This window comes from Equus caballus, chromosome 18 (assembly GCF_041296265.1).
Source record: "Equus caballus isolate H_3958 breed thoroughbred chromosome 18, TB-T2T, whole genome shotgun sequence".
In the NCBI taxonomy this organism is placed as follows: Eukaryota; Metazoa; Chordata; class Mammalia; order Perissodactyla; family Equidae; genus Equus; species Equus caballus.
In genome coordinates, this window is record NC_091701.1 from 11503137 (window position 1) to 11520665 (window position 17529).

General features: G+C 37.4%; 1 protein-coding gene across 5 annotated transcripts in view; it reads right to left on the reverse strand.

Annotated features, from left to right (window-relative positions):
* PTPN4 (protein tyrosine phosphatase non-receptor type 4) overlaps positions 1-17529 on the reverse strand; it is a 220415-nt gene that overhangs the window by 148187 nt on the left and 54699 nt on the right. The gene's annotated exons all lie outside the window — the stretch shown is intronic.

Genomic DNA, 17529 nt, shown 5'->3' on the forward strand with positions numbered 1-17529 from the left:
AACTCACTCTAGAAAAGAACATCTAATTTTAATAGTCCTAATTCTATTAAAGAAGTTGAATTTGCAAAGATCTTTCAACAAAGAAAACTCAAGGAACAGATGATTTCACTGGCAAATTCTACTGAACATTAAGGAAGAAATAATATCAATTCTACACAATCTTTTCCAGGAAACAGAAGAGGAGGGAACATTTCCCAGCTCCTAGTAGGAGACTAGCATTAAACTGATACCAAAAAACAGAAAAAAAAAACCCAAAACATTACAAGAATATAAAGGTACATATCAACATCTCCTTTTAACACAGACACAAAAATCCTCAACAAAATATTAGCAAATCAAATTCAGCAATATATAAAATGGATAATACATCATGGCCAAGTGGTCTTTAGTCAGGAACGTAAGGTCGATTCAACAATCAAAAATTTATCACTGCAGGGGCTGACCCCGTGGCCGAGTGGTTAAGTTCGCGTGCTCCGCTGCAGGCGGCCCAGTGTTTCGTTGGTTCGAATCCTGGGTGCGGACATGGCACTGCTCATCAAACCACACTGAGGTAGCGTCCCACATGCCACAACTAGAAGGACCCACAACGAAGAACATACAACTATGTACCGGAGGGGCTTTGGGGAGAAAAAGGAAAAAATAAAATCTTAAAAAAAAAAAAATTTATCACTGCAGCTCACCATGTTAAAAAGAACTAAAGACGAAAAACCAACGATTAAGAAGAAAAAACATTTCACAAAATTCAACAGGCAGTCATGACAAAAACTTTCGGTAAACAAGGCATAGAAGAGAACTTCCTTAAACTGATAAAGAGGATATACAAAATAACTACAGCGATCACCATATTTAATGATAAAAGACTAAATGCTCTCCACCTATATTAAGAACACGACAAAAATTTCCACTCTCACCACTCCTATTCACCTCTTATTGTAGTCAGTGCAATAAGGTAAGAAAACGAAATAAAAGGTATGCAGATATAGAGTGGCTGAATGAATTAAAAAACCAGACCTATTTATATGCTGCCTACAAGAGACTCACGTCACACACATACTGTAAGTAAAGGTATGGAAAAGCATATTCCATCCAAATGGAAACCAAAAGAAAGCTGGGGCAGCTACAGTTGTATCAGATAAAATAAACTTTAAAACAAAGACTGTAATAAGAGACAAAAAAGGGCATTAGATAATTCTAAAGGGGTCATTCCAATCAGGGGATATAACATTTCTAACTATTTATGCACTGAACATAAAAGCACCTAAATATATAAAGCAAATATTAACGGACCTAAGGGAGAAGCAGACTGCAATATAGTAACAGTAGCAGACTTTAATACCCCGCTTACATCAATGGATACATCATCCAGACAGAAAATCAATATGGAAACTTCGGCCTTAAACAATACATGAGACCAGAAGGACTTAACAGATACATACAGAACATTCCATCCAAAACCGAGAGAACACACATTCTTCTCAAGTCCACACAGAACATTCACCAAAACAGATCATACGTTAGGCCACAAAACAAGCCTTAAGAAATCTGAAAAGACTGAAACCATAAAAAACATCACTTCTGACCAAATGGTATAAAACTAGAAGTCAGTTACACGAAGAAAACTGGAAAATTCACAAATAAGTGGAGATTAAACAACATGCTACTGAACAACCAGTGGGTCAATGAAGAAATCAAAAGAGAAATCAAAATATACCTTAAGACAAAAAACGAAATACAACATACCAAAATCTATGGGATGGTGCAAAAACATTTCTAGGAGGGAAGTTCGTAGTGATAAATGCCTACATTGAGAAACAAAGGGGCCGGCTCTGTGGCCGAGTGGTTAAGTATGCAAGCTCCGCTTTGGCAGCCCAGGGTTTCACCAGTTTGGATCCTGGGCATGGACATGGTACTGCTCATCAAGCCACACTGAGGTGGCGTACCACACGCCACAGCTAGAAGGACCCATAACTAAGAATACACAGCTATGTACCAGGGGGATTTGGGGAGAAAAAGGAAAAATTTTTAAAAATTAAAAAAAAATATAAAGAAACAAAAAAAATCTCAAATAAACAACCTAACATTACACCTCAAGGAACTAGAAAAAAGAACAAACGAAGCCCACAGTTAGCAGAAGAAAGGAAATAACAAAGATCAGAACAGAAATAAATGAAATAGAGACTAAAACGACAATAAAAATATCAATGAAACCAACACCTGGTTCATTGAAAAGGTAAACAAAATTGACAAACCTTTAGCTAGACACACCAAGAAAAAGAGAGCACTGAGGTGAATAAAACCAGAAACGAAAGGGGAGATGTTGCAACTGATACCACAGCAATATAAGAGATAAGACACTATTATGACAATTACATATCAATAAATTGGACAACCTAGATGAAATGGAAAATTCTTAGAAACATAACGTTCCAAGACTGAATCATGAAGAAAGAGAAAATCTGAACAGACCAATTATTAGTGAGAAGATTAAATCAGTAATCAAAAACCTCCCAACAAGCAAAAGTCCAGGACCAGACAGCTGCACCACTGAATTTTACCAAGTACTGTAAGAAGAATTAATATCAATTCTCAAAATCTTCCGAAAAATAGAAGAGGAGGGAACAATTCCAAACTCATTTTATGAGGCCAGCATCACTGTGATACCAAAACCAGACAAGGACACCACAAGAAAAGAAAATTATAGGCCAACATCCCTGATGAACATAGACGCAAAAATCCTCAACAAAATACTAGCAAATTGAGGAAAGGGGTGGAGCAAAATGGCGGGGTGAGCTGACCTGGGATTCTCTCTCCTCCAAAATACAACAAAGGATTGGAAAAACTGAATTTCAGAGAATAAATCTAATGCCAACACATTAGAGACCTACAATACCAAGAAGGCGGAGATCATAAACCTTGCTGAGGCCTCGGAGGTGCTGGAACTGGTAGGACAGAACGTCACTCCCCCGCCAGAGTCTGCAATCTCTGCTGCGCGGTCCGGGAAGGAGCGGGGCAGGGGCCGCGAGACCAGGAGACCATCCAGGACTCCTGCGGCTGGTTCAGTGGAAACCCGCTGACGGGGGAACGCTTCCATGCACGGGGATCCCATAAACCCAGGGCCTCAGGAGACCAGAGAACAGAACTGATCCGAATCCAGATCAGGGCGTGAGAATAGCAGCCCCTCCCTCCCGGCAAAGCCACTGGGCGCAGCCATCTTGCCCGAAGCCAGAGAGCTCAGAACATGAGGCTCTCGACCCCCATCTAGTGGCGACAGGCTGTAACTGCAACCGAATTCTACCACCATGCGAAAAAACCGCTCCTCTACCATCTAGCAATTTATAAAAGCCCCAGACCAGAAGGAAACCAATAAAAACAGAATTAAGTCCTGAGGACTTGGAATTAGGTAAACTAAGTGATAAAGAGTTCAGAGCACCTATAATCAAAAAACTCAATGAGGTAGAGAGAAAGATAGAGAAACAAGCCAGTGAGTTCTGGAGTTACTTCACAAAAGAGACTGAAATTATAAAGAAGAATCAAACAGAATTACTAGAGATGAAAAACACAATGGACCAGATAAAACAGAATATGGATTCCCTGAATGCCCGTTTAGACACCACAGAAGAGCAAACTAACATAATTGAAGATAGACAGGCTGAATGGCTCCAAACAGAGGAAGGAAGAGAACTAAGAATTAAGAAAAACAAGGAAAATCTCTCAGAGATAGTGGATTCAATGAGGAGTAAGAACTTAAGGATCATAGGAATTCCCGAGAATGTGGAAAAGGAAAATGGAGCAGAAAGTGTGCTTAATGAAATTATAGAAGAGAACTTCCCAAATCTAGGGATTGACGGAGAAATGTGTGTAGAAGAAGCTTTCAGACCTCCTAGATTTGTCAATGTAAAAACACCTACTGCAAGGCACATAGTAGTACAAATGCCAAGAAGGAGAGATAAAGAAAGAATACTCAGGGAAGCAAGAAAAAAGAAGAGAATAACCTACAAAGGAGCTCCTCTCAGACTTTCAGCAGATTTCTCTACAGAAACCTTACAAGTTAGGAGAGAATGGAGTGACATATTCAAAGCTTTAAATGATAAAAATCTTCAGCCAAGAATATTCTATCCAGCAAGAATTTCCTTCAGATATGAGGGAGAAATTAAATCTTTTCCAGATAAACAAAAGTTCAGGGAATTTGTAACTAACAGCCCTCCACTACAAGAAATCCTCAAGAAGGCTCTCATACCTGAAAAAAGAAAAAAGGGAGAAAGGGGTCACAAACCACAGAGTAGGGAGACCGATGGATAGAACCAGAAGAGGATAGCAAATATTCAACTATAGCATTAGGGTAAAGGTAAGGAAACTACCAAAACAAGGACGATCTTATCACTCTAACTACAAATTCATAACACGAGTTGGAATAAGAAATGAAAATAATTATTTAGGAGGCCAAGAGCAAAGGGTGTAAATCAGTATAGGCCAAGTAAGTAAGAGACCACCAGAGAATAGACTATATTATACACGAAATTCTAAATACAAACTTCAGGGTAGACACTAAACTAAAAAACAGAACAGACTCACAAAACATAAATAAGGAAAAATCTAAGAAACTCAGCATAAGAAATTGCAGTATTAAATGGGTAGGCGAAAGCACAGAGGAAAAGAAACACAGGAAAACATGATAATGAGCGACAGATTGACAGCATTAAGTCCACATGCATCAATAATCACTCTCAATGTAAACGGATTGAAGTCTCCAATAAAAAGACACAGAGTGGCAAAATGGATTAAAGAACAAGATCCAACAATTTGTTGCCTCCAGGAAACACACCTCAGCCCCAAGGACAAACACAGGCTCAGAGTGAAGGGGTGGAGGACAATACTTCAAGCTAATAGCAAGGAAAAAAAGGCAGGTGTTGCAATTCTCATATCAGACTAAGTGGATTTCAAGATAAGACAGGTAAAGAAAGACACAGAGGGACAATATATAATGATCAAAGGGACACTTCATCAAGAAGAAATAATGCTTATAAATATCTATGCACCCAACACAGGAGCACCAAGATTCATAAAGCAACTATTAACAGACCTAAAGGAAGATGTTAAAAACAACACAATAATAGAAGGGGACCTAAGCACCCTACTCACATCAATGGACAGATCATCCAGACAGAAAATCAACAAGGAAATAGTGGAGCTGAATGAAAAACTAAAACAATTGGACTTAATAGACATATACAGATCACTTCACCCTAAAAGAGCTGAATACACATTCTGCTCAAGTGCACATGGAACATTCTCAAGGATAGACCATATATGTTGGGAAACAAGGCAAGCCTCTACAAATTTAAAAAATTGAAATAATAAGCATCTTCTCTGATCATAATGCTATAAGGCTAGAAATTAATTACAAGAAAAAAGCTGAGAAAGGCACAAAGATGTGGAGACTAAACAACACACTACTGAACAAGCAATGGATCATTGAAGAAATTAAAGAAGAAATCAAAAAATACCTGGAAACAAATGAAAATAAGATGCCACACCAACTCATATGGGATACAGCAAAAGCTGTATTAAGAGGAAAATTCATGACAATACAGGCACATCTTAACAAACAAGAAAAATCCAAAATAAGCAATCTTAAATTACACCTAACTGAACTAGAGAAAAAAGAACAAATAAAGCCGAAAGTCAGTAGGAGAGAAATAATAAAAATCAGAGCAGAAATAAATACTGTTGAAACGAAAAAGGCAGTAGAAAGGATCAATGAAACAAAGAGCTGGTTTTTTGAGAAGATAAATAAAACTGACAAACCCCTAGCCAGACTTACAAAGAAAAAAAGGGAGAAAGCTCAAATAAACAAAATCAGAAATGAAAGAGGAGAAATAACAATAGACTCTGCAGAAATACAAGGGATTATAAGAGAATACTACAAAAAACTATATGCCAACAGAATGGATAACCTAGAGGAAATGGATAAATTCTTGGATTCCTACAATCTCCCAAAGCTCACTCAAGAAGAGGCAGACAATTTGAACAGACCAATCACAAGGAAAGAGATTGAAACAGCAATCAAAAACATCCCAAAGAATAAAACCCCAGGACTAGATGGCTTTCTTGAGGAATTCTACCAAACTTTCAGAGAGGATATAATACCTAGCCTTTTCAAGCTATTCCAAAATATTAGGGAAGATGGAACACTTCCTAACACATTCTATGAGGCCAACATCACGCTGATACCAAAACCTGACAAGGACACCACGAAAAAAAAGAGAACTACAGGCCAATATCACTGATGAACGTAGATGCAAAAGTTCTAAACAAAATTTTGGCAACCAGAATTCAGCAATTCATCAAAAGGATCATACATCAGGATCAGGTGGGATTCACACCAGGGACACAGGGATGGTTCAACATCCGCAAATCAATCAACGTGATACACCACATCAACAAACTGAGGAATAAAAACCACATGATCATCTCAATAGATGCAGAAAAGGCATTTGACAAGATCCAACAGTCATTTATGATAAAAACTCTGAACAAAATGGGCATAGAAGGAAACTACCTCAACATAATAAAGGCCATATATGACAAACCCATAGCCAACACCATACTCAATGGGCAAAAACTGAACGCCATCCCCCTGAAAACAGGAACGAGACAAGGATGCCCTCTATCACCACTCTTATTTAACATAAGTACTAGAGGTCCTGGCCAGAGCAATCAGGCAAGAAAAAAGAATAAAAGGAATCCAAATAGGGAGGGAAGAAGTGAAACTCTTGCTGTTTGCAGACGACATGATCTTATATATAGAAAACCCCAAAGAATCCATTGGAAAACTCTTAGAAGTAATCAACAACTACCGCAAAGTTGCAGGGTACAAAATCAATTTGCATAAATCAGTAGCATTTCTATATTCTAATAATAAACTAACAGAAAAAGAACTCAAGAACACAATACCATTCACAATTGCAAGAAAAAGAATAAAATACTCAGGGTAAATTTAACTAAGCAAGTGAAGGACCTATATAATGAAAATTGCAAGGCCTGTCTGAGAGAATTGGATGATGACATAAGGAGATCGAAAGACATTCCATGTACATGGATTGGAAGAATAAACATAGTTAAAATGTCCATTCTACCTAAAGCAATCTACAGATTCAACGCCATCCCAATCAGAATCCCAATGACATTCTTTACAGAATTAGAACAAAGAATCCTAAAATTCACATGGGGCACCAAAAGACCCCGAGTTTCTAAAGCAATTCTGAGAAAAAAGAACAAAATGGGAGGCATCACAATCCCTGACTTCAAAACATACTACAAAGCCACAGTAATCAAAACAGCATGGTACTGGTACAAAAACAGGTGCACAGATCAATGGAACAGAATTGAAAGCCCAGAAATAAAACCACACATCTATGGACAGCTTATCTTTGACAAAGGAGCTGAGGGCATACAATGGAGAAAAGAAAGTCTTTTCAACAAATGGTGCTGGGAAAACTGGAAAGCCACATGTAAAAGAATGAAAATTGACCATTCTTTTTCACCATTCACCAAAATAAACTCAAAATGGATCAAAGACCTAAAGCTGAGACCTGAACCATAAGGCTTCTAGAAGAAAACATAGGCAGTACACTCTTTGACATCAGTATTAAAAGGATCTTTTCAGACACCATGTCTTCTCAGACAAGGGCAACAATAGAAAGAATAAACAAATGGGACTTCATCAGACTAAAGAGCTTCTTCAAGGCAAAGGAAAACAGGATTGAAACAAAAAAACAACCCACTAACTGGGAAAAAATATTCACAAGTCATATATCTGACAAAGGCTTAATATCCATAATATAGAAAGAACTCTCACAACTCAACAGCAAAAAATCAAACAACCCGATCACAAAATGGGCTGGAGACATGAACAAACAACCCAATCAAAAAATGGGCTGGAGATGTGAACAGACATTTCTCCAAAGAAGATATACGGATGGCCAATAGGCACATGAAAAGATGCTCATCATCACTGATCATCAGGGAAATGCAAATCAAAACTACAGTAAGATATCACCTTACACCCATTAGAATGACAAAAATATCTAAAACTAATAGTAACAAATGTTGGAGAGGTTGTGGAGAAAAAGGAACCCTCATACACTGCTGGTGGGAATGCAACCTGGTGCAGCCACTATGGAAAACAGTATGGAGATTCCTCACAAAATTAAAAATACAACTACCATACGATCCAGCCATCCCACTACTGGGTATTTATCCAAAGAGCTTGAAGTCAGCAATCCCAAAAGTCCTATGTACCCCAATGTTCATTGCAGCATTATTTACAATAGCCAAGACATGGAAGCAACCTAAGTGCCCATCAACAGATGAATGGATCAAGAAGATGTGGTACATATATACAATGGAATACTACTCAGCTGCAAAACAGAAGAAAATCATTCCATTTGCAATAACATGGATGGACCTTGAGGGAATTATGTTAAGTGAAATAAGCCAGCTGGAGAAGGATAATCTGTGTATGACTTCACTCATATGAGGAATTTAAAAATGTGGACTAAGAGAACAGTTTAGTGGATACCAGGGGAAAGGTGGGGTGGGGGGTGGGCACAAAGGGTGAAGGGGTGCACCTACAACACAAATGACAAACATTAATGTACAACTGAAATTTCACAAGATTGTAACCTATCATTAATTCAATAAAAAAAAATAGTAGCAAATTGAATTCAAGAATACATTAAAAAGATTATATACCATGCTCAAGTGGGATTTATTCCAGGGATATAAGGATGGTTAAACAGCACAAAATCAATCAATGTGACACACCATATTAACAAATTGAAGGACAGTAATTATACGATCATCTTAACAGATGCAGAAAAAGCACGTGACAAAATTCAACACACATTTATAATAAAAACTCTCAACAAAGTAGGTATAGAAGGAATATACCTCAACATAATAAAGACCATATATGATAAACCCACAGCTGACATCATACTCAATGGTGAAAAGCTGAAAGCTTTTTCTCTAAGATCAGGAACAAGGCAAGGATGCACATTTGTGCCACTTTTATTCAACACAGTACAAGTTCTAGCCAGAGCAATTAGGCAAGAAAAGGAAATAAAAGGCACCCAAGTTCAAAAGGAAGAAGTAAAACTGTCACTATTTGCAGATGACATGATATTATATATAGAAAACCCTGAAGACTCCACCAAAAAACTGTCAGAACTAATAAATGATCAGAAAAGGTGAGAATAAGGCATGAGGGTGACATTTGGAAGGAAAATGGCTGAAAATTCATGTAGGGAGCAATTATATCCCTCAGTTCCCAATTCCGTCCATCAGAGCAAATGACTGTATACCTCCCTTGAAGTATTCCAAGGTAAAGTGAAGTGGTTTCAAACCTAGGGACACCAGGCATACAGGGGAATAGAAGAGTGTCATAATGGGAACCAGTGGATTTTGTGAATAATCTACAGAACTTCCAAAACAGGATGATGGTGAAGAGTGAGTCTAGTGGAACACCAAGTATACAGAGCAACCAATCCAAAAGGCAGCACATAAGAATGTACTTAGAGATTTTTCTAAGGAGATGCATTTGATAGAATATGTGTTATGAAGAATATATTGAGAAGATTCAGACTATTATTAAAGAGTTTGAGGTAATTAATAATATATATAGGAAACTAAGCAAAAAAAAAAAGGGCGAGAGAAAGAGGGAAAGGGGGAAAGACAATTACCAACTCTGTGAAAATCAACAAGTTTGGCACAAAAGAAAATAGCAACTATAATGTGCTATGTGGCTTAGCTGTGAACATGCACACATACACAATAACATACACGTTGAATACTAATATAAACACATTACATAAGTCAATTATATTGATAGGATGAGGATTGGGGGTTAGTTAGATGTGAAAGAGAACTAAATTCTCAACTTTTTAAGTGAGAAATCAGTAGACAATTCCTAAAACTGAAAAATTAAGTAGTAGCAACAGAAATATGGTATTTAGAGATATATAGGCAAATACCAAATGATTCTACAAAAAGAATTAAGTTAGTTGTTCCTAGGGAAGTGCAGTCACGGCAGGTGCAGAAAACTGCTGCTATTCTGTAATACACTTTGTATTACAGGTAGAACTATTTGACTCTTTAAATACACATATAATTTGAAAAGATAAAAACTAAAAAACTACAGAAAGAAAACAAAGTATATTTTTAAAAAGAGGCAATGAAAATTCTAGAAAGAGCAAAATATAATCATAGTACAGTAATTGGCTTAGCAGTGAATTAACTTGCATAATCAGATAATTTTCATAATCACGAAAAGGTAAACAATGACACCAATTAAGGCAGAAACTAATTACCTATGCCATATCCATTTTCTCTCATTTCCTTAAAATAAAACTCCACTGTTGTTTGGGGTAGTAACAAGAATATCTAAAATATCCTGCCTTGCATCCCAAATGAGAGCATGTGACTAAACTTTAGCCAATAAGACATAGCCGAAAGCTGCAGGACAGAACTTCCAAGCAAAGTTCCTTAAGATTGGGAAAGAAAACTAGCATGTGCCGTTTTTGCTTCTCCATTCTCCCCAACCACCTGCCTGAAAAAACTGACATGATTGCTAGAGCTCTAAAAGCTATCTTGGATCATGAAGTGATCTTATCAACAACCACGCTCTCAGGAGAGTGAAGGACAAACAAGGAGCCTGGTTCCCTGATGACTGTGGAGCTGTTATCCCATTCCTGGACTGTCAATCTCTACAATTCTTTCATGTGAGAGAAAAATGAACCTTAGCTCATTCAAGTGACTGTTATTTCCCGTTTCTTTTACTAGAAGCCAAATATAATTCTGATAGAAGATAGAAAGTTAAATAGTAGAGAGACAGACAGATTTAACTAAAAATTATGACATAAAAATTTTAGCAGGGGGAGTGAGGGTACAAAATGAACTAAGAATATCAAATCCTTTCTTGCATAATAGGAAGTCAACAGATAATGTCCAAAACAGAAAATATAAACCAACATAGAAAAAAGAAAAGAGTGGGAGCATTTCATTAAGCTTTCATCATATGCTTCGTGGTTTTGCTTTTTAAAACTATTTAAAATTGTACATTATTACTTAGACAAAAACTAAGAACCAAAATATTAAGTACTGAATAATTTAATCTGCCACCACAAAAATGTAGCACTAATGTATAGTGAAGAAATAACCTTTTTCAAAGAGGCGTCTAGCCTTTGCCTTGGGCTACTGGAGGTGATCTATAGGCCCCTAGAATGTCCTACCTGATAGGAGTGTCCTTGTTTGCCTGAGGGCTTTGGTCCCTGGACAGTCTAACAATGTGATTTATGATGGGGGCTTTGGGCCACATCACATCAGTTCTGATCTCCAGGGGAAGTGGAGACTCAGGGTATTAGCCTGACCTCTGGGAGAGAATAGAGATCAGGTCAGACACACAGGGAGCATGTGATCAAGTCCCAGTAAAAAGGTTGGACACGAAAAGCTCAGGGGAACATCCCTGGTTGGAAACACTGGGCATACTGTCACACACAGTGGCCCAGAGGAGGTAATGTCATCCATGACTCCATGGTGAGAAGACTAGAAGTTCTCTGTTTAGACTCCTCCTTGACTCAGCCCAATGCATCTCCTCCCTTGGCTGATTTTAATCTGTATCCTTTCCCTATAATAAACTGTAATCGTGAGTATAACAGCTTTTGATCAGTTCTGTGAGTCCTTCTAACAAATTAGCAAAACTCAGGGTGGGTTTAGGAATCTCTCAAACTTCAACTGGTGTCAGAAGTGAGGGCAGTCTGGTGGACACTGTGCCCTCTCAACTCTGTGCTTTGGCCAACTCCGGGTAACTAAAGAGCAAGGAGAGGAAAGAAGATAAAGAAAGAGGGCAAAAAGGATGTTACATTTCTAGAGCACCTACTAGAATCCCTACTGAGTGTTTTATATACATTCATTTAATCCTGACAACCCTAATATAACAGATGATATTATTTCCACTTTATATATAAGGAAATTACATGTAAAGGTCAAGTAGTGGAACAGTGCCATAGAGCAAGTGCTTAGCAGGTCCAGGACACAAATCTAGCTTTTTGGATTCCAAGGCTCATGTACCTCTCACTACATTATGCTGCCTCCCTAAACCACAATGCTTCCCATATCAGTTATTCATGGAGTGCTTAGAGTCTTAATTTTGACATCACTATATGCTTAAATGTTCTGTCTGTGATAGTCTAATACCTAGAATCCAGGACCTGATCTATGAAGTTCTTTGTAAAACTAGCACAGTTCCCACTCCAATTATTCTTGACAAAGGAAAATAAAAGTCACTTCACAGTAATTCAAAGTTAAGTGATACAAAAAAAACATAGTGAATTCAAAGTTATAAATTAACTTAGTACTAAAATTAAGTACCTATTGAATTTATTAAGTGCTTATCTACCTCCAGACTTCTTTAACATGGGGAAAAAAAGTTAACTGCAAAAGAAACAGGAAAAATTACAAACTCTGAAGTTTATTACAAACAAATCAAAGGAAGCATCAAAAAGAAATTCCTGCACATTCAGAAAAATGTTTGTCATAACAATATTACTAATCCCTCATGCATTACAGCTGTTGCTTTTCTTTGTGGAAACTAAACAAATTGCTTTATTAAAAATGATATGAGGAAATCAAAAGGTGAATAGACAAGTAAGAGTCATAAAACCAGTCACTGGGAAAAACATTTAAGAGGAAGACATACTACTGTACTGCATTTCCAAATAGGAGCAAAAAAGAGTTCTGGGATAAGTAAAGATTTTTAAAAGTAATTTCCTATATGTGCACATACAAGATCACGGTTGTCTTACTTTAGACTTTTGGAAGCACATTTATTTTAAGTCTTATTATCAAAAAGGTTGTGAAATAAATAAGGGCAAAGACTCAAATAAGGCTAAATGGATGCTACCTTTAAATACAAAACCAAATTTGAAATATATAGATACTGAACTATCTCATTTGAGTTAGGAATAACATTCTAAATGGGTACAAAGATAAGAAGTAATTTCCTTTCTAGAGTATTGTGATCAGCAGAGTCCAACTACCAAACCAAAATCAGCCTCTGGGCAGAGGGTCACCCTGGGCACCAGGGCTTCCTCCAGGAGATTCTTGGGTCCATAGGAGACTCAGAACAAAGAATTACCCGGATGAGGAGGACTGGCAGTGGGGCATCAGAAAGTGAATCACGGAGCTTATGTGATAACAACTATATTTCTTTCTGTGGTCACCCAACACCATTCCAATGAACACTGAATGCCTGTTCGCAAGTTTTGGCAGGGAAACAGCTATGTCATATATCCCTTCCCAAAGAAAAGGTTGTTTCTATCTAAGAAGGTATTCACCTTCAGGAGAGACACACATAGAGCAAGAGAAAGTAGGCCCGAAGCTAACCACCTAGTTTCATCAAATCAACCATGGCAATTTGTTGTGTGTCTAGTGGCCTAGACAGACAGCCCTTATATTCAGTACAATACAAAAAGCCAGTATGATGGCAAAGATACTTAAATGATTATTCTCTCAAAGAATACGAAACACGTCATAAGGCAGCGCATTACCAGTCCTGTGTTCCATGCACACTATGAATATGGTAGTTAAGAGATGAACACTGTGGGGGGCTGGCCCAGTGGCACAATGGTTAAGTTTGGACACCCTGCTTCAGCAGCCCAGGGTTTGCTGGTTGAGATTCTGGGTGCAGACCTAACACACCGCTCATCCGTGCTGTGGTGGCATCCCACACAGAAGGACTAGAAGGATTTACAACTAGGATATACAACTATGTACTGGGACTTTGCGGAGGGGGGGAAGGAAAATTGGCAACAGATGTTAGCTTCAGGCCAATCTTCCTCACCAAAAAAAAAAATGATAGAAAGAGGGAGAGAGATACAAATTGTGGGATAAAATATTTATGAATTATTTTTAAGATGCTGGATATGTAAACAACAAACACAAAATTGTTACATAATTAAGTGTTAAGAATTGATCAGTCAAGGCAAGTTTCTCTGATATACATATAAAATAAATATATAAAACCCAGAAACCCAGAAAAACAATCCGAATGATACAAAAGGCAGACAGTAAAAAATTAAACCTCCCTCTCATCTCTGACCTCTAATATGTCAGCTACCCTTCAAGTAGCAAGGGAGACAGTGCTCGGAGGACATTCCTAGGTACGGATGAAGGCAGGACACAGGTGTATGATATGAAGAGGTCAGGGTAAGATGCCTGCAATCACTAGGGGGACATATTGGCAGACTGTACTCTCCCAAAAAGTCCATAGCAGTATTTTGGATTTCACATGATCTTTTAGAACCTTTCCACTTTCCACCAAGAGACAGTCTATTTCCGTTTGATCCTGAGTATGACTTTGTCATAGCCTTGACAAATAGAATACGGTGGAGGTCACATTATATGACTCCCAAGGACAGATCAGAAAAGGCAACAGGTCTACAGCCTAGCTCCCTCTCTCTCTAAGAATGCTCACCTTTGGAATGCAGCCACCGTGCCGTGAGCAAGTCCAGGGCAGCACACAGAGAGGTCACATATGGGTGTTTAAGCCCCAGCTAAGGTCTCAGGTAACAGTCATATGAGTGAATAAGCTTTTAAATGATTCTAGCCTCCAGCCTTTGAGTCTTCCCACTGAGGCCCAACACATGGAGCAGATACAAGCCATCCCTATGTGAATTCCTGACTCAAAGGATCCCTGAAGACAATAAACATGCCACTAAGTTTTGGGGTAGTTTCTTATGCAGTGCTTACAGTTGGAACAGGCTGGTTCTCCCCAACTCTTCCTTATCACAGAAGCTACTGCTAAACAGTTGTACTGTTTAGTGCTGTACTGTAAAATTAAAGCCAAAAAATTAGGAAAAAAATCCTCAAAGGTTGGTGAAATCAATCCATGTAGTATGGATACTATACATTTTAAAGTACTTAATGGAAACATGTTTTTGGTGAATTGATGATGAATTCCAGGCATGAGGAAGACAACACACTCCACAGGCTGGCTACAGTGAAATAAATGGCTGTGCCAAAGCCACAGTGAAAAGAGAACTGGAAACCGAAGCATCACCAATGGACTTATCTCACTCCTATGTCTACAAAAAAAGAGAAAGAGAAAGAAGCACTAGTGAAGTTATATCAACTCCTTCATTACATCATTTCCTCTCAGGAAAATACACAGAAAAGGCTTTGATGAGATGAATACCAGATGGGGGAGAAAAAAAAAAAGCAGACTCTAGCAACAACGAATATTTCATCTGTGGTACAGAAAGCTTTTAGGGGAAGCAATGACTCCAACAGCTAACACTTTACAAATCACTGCTTGGTAATATCCAGAGGAAACTGAGCGGTTCTCCTTCCCAGTGAACAGAGAGATGCTGGGGAACCTAGCAGCCGCCCACAATGGGGACTATTGAGACTTAATGAACATAAGACAACAAACATCAGAGGATCAAACTCCCCTATTGGTTTGCAAGCTATCACATACCACTGCAAAGGTTGTCAACTGCATAACTGTGGAGCCATTCACATAGATTAAAATATGCAGCATCTACACAAAAGTACAAGGCAACTTGGACATTCGGAATGACTTGGGTCCAACCGCCCTGGGGAATAAATATGTGGCACTTCCAACAGTCAATCTCTCATACTATCCCTCTTAAGTAAGTTTTCTGATGACCTGAAGTAATGGGAGAGAAAGTTTCTAGTATCATAGTACTTATTATTCTAGTAATATGCTCAACTCTATTAGAACTGATATTTAAATATATATATAAATAAATACAAACATACATTAAAAATATATTAAATATATGTCTTTCTAAAAGAGTAATTAGATAGCACATTGATTACAACATAGTATTATCAACTCAAGTGCCAACAGGAGAATTATGCTTAGATGGGAAACACAGAAAATCCTTCTACAATATTTTGAAACAAACACAGAACTGTAAGTTAAAATGAAAACTAAATATTAACTAATATTAAGTTAAAACAAGAATTATTAAGTTTAACCCCTCCCAAAAAGCATCCTAATGAGTAACAGGAAAAAAGGCCTATTTTTCTTATATCAATTCTCTAATTCATAAGAGTTTCCATTAACTAGAAATTTTTATGAAGCAGAATTCCCTTCATTGAATATTACCTCTGCTTGACAACCTATGCTCCAACTATCTATTAATAAATGACAGAAAACAAAAGAACTAAAATTCTAACTTTCTTAAAAAGCACATTAGTTGGGTATGTTAGATAATATCCTTAAAGGTACTACTCTGCAGCCCCTTTTCCAATGTGAAGTGACTTCGAATTGGGATAAAAAAGATAAATTAGTGATCCTGCTATACAGTAATACATATAGAAAATTTTAAGCTGAAGAAACTGGCAAATAAAGATTAATATTTCATTTTTTCCAGCTTTATTAAGATATAATTGAAATATAATATTGCATAAGTTTAAGGTGTACAACATGATGATTTGATACATGGATATACTGTGAGACGATTATCACAATAAGGTTAGCTAGCACACCCATCACCTCACATGATTACCTTTTTGTATGTGTGGTGAGAACATTTAAGATTTATTCTCTTAGTAACTTTCAAGTATAATATACAGTATTGTTGACTGCAGTCAACACGGTGTACATTAGATCCCCAGAATTTATCTGTCCTATAACTGGAAGTTTGTACCCTTTGATCAGTATCTCTCCATTTTCCTCACTCCCCAGATCCTGGCAACCACCATTCTATTCTCTGTTTCTATGAGTTCAGCTTTTTTAGATTCCACATATGAATGAAATCATACAATATTTGTCTTTTCTCTGTCTGATTTACTTCAGTTAGCATAATGCTAAGGTCCATCTATGCTGTCACAAATGGCAGGACTTCAGAAGATTAATAATTATATTACTTAAAGATTTCAAAGTATAGAAATACCCAGGAAACACAGCAGAAACAGATGCAGGTGTTATCCTGGAGAGTAGAAAGAAGGAATGAGGAATTCCAGTTTGAATATGGGCCCTGTGTTAGATACTATTATTTTCATAATGTTGAAATTTTGGATATGACAATGCTACTGTGGTAACTCATGAGATTCTTAGGCTGCTGAAGTAACTTACATGAGATTTATACCACTTACTTTCAGAAGGTTCAGAAACAACACACAGAGAGAAAAAGCAAGTTAAAGCAAATGTGTAAAATGGTAGCAACACGTCAATCTAGGTAAAAGGTATGTGGGTATTCATTTTGCTATTCTTTCACCTTTTCTATAGATTTGAAATTTTTTAAATAGAACAGAGGAATGCACCCTTGTATATCTCAAGACGTGTACAGGAATGTTCACGGCAATATTACTGATAAGAGCCCAAAGTAGAAACAATCCAAATATACACCAACAGTAAACTGAACAGGTAAATGGTGATAAACAAACAGATACGTAAATTGTGGTACAGTCATACAAAGAGTACTATACAGCAATGAAAAT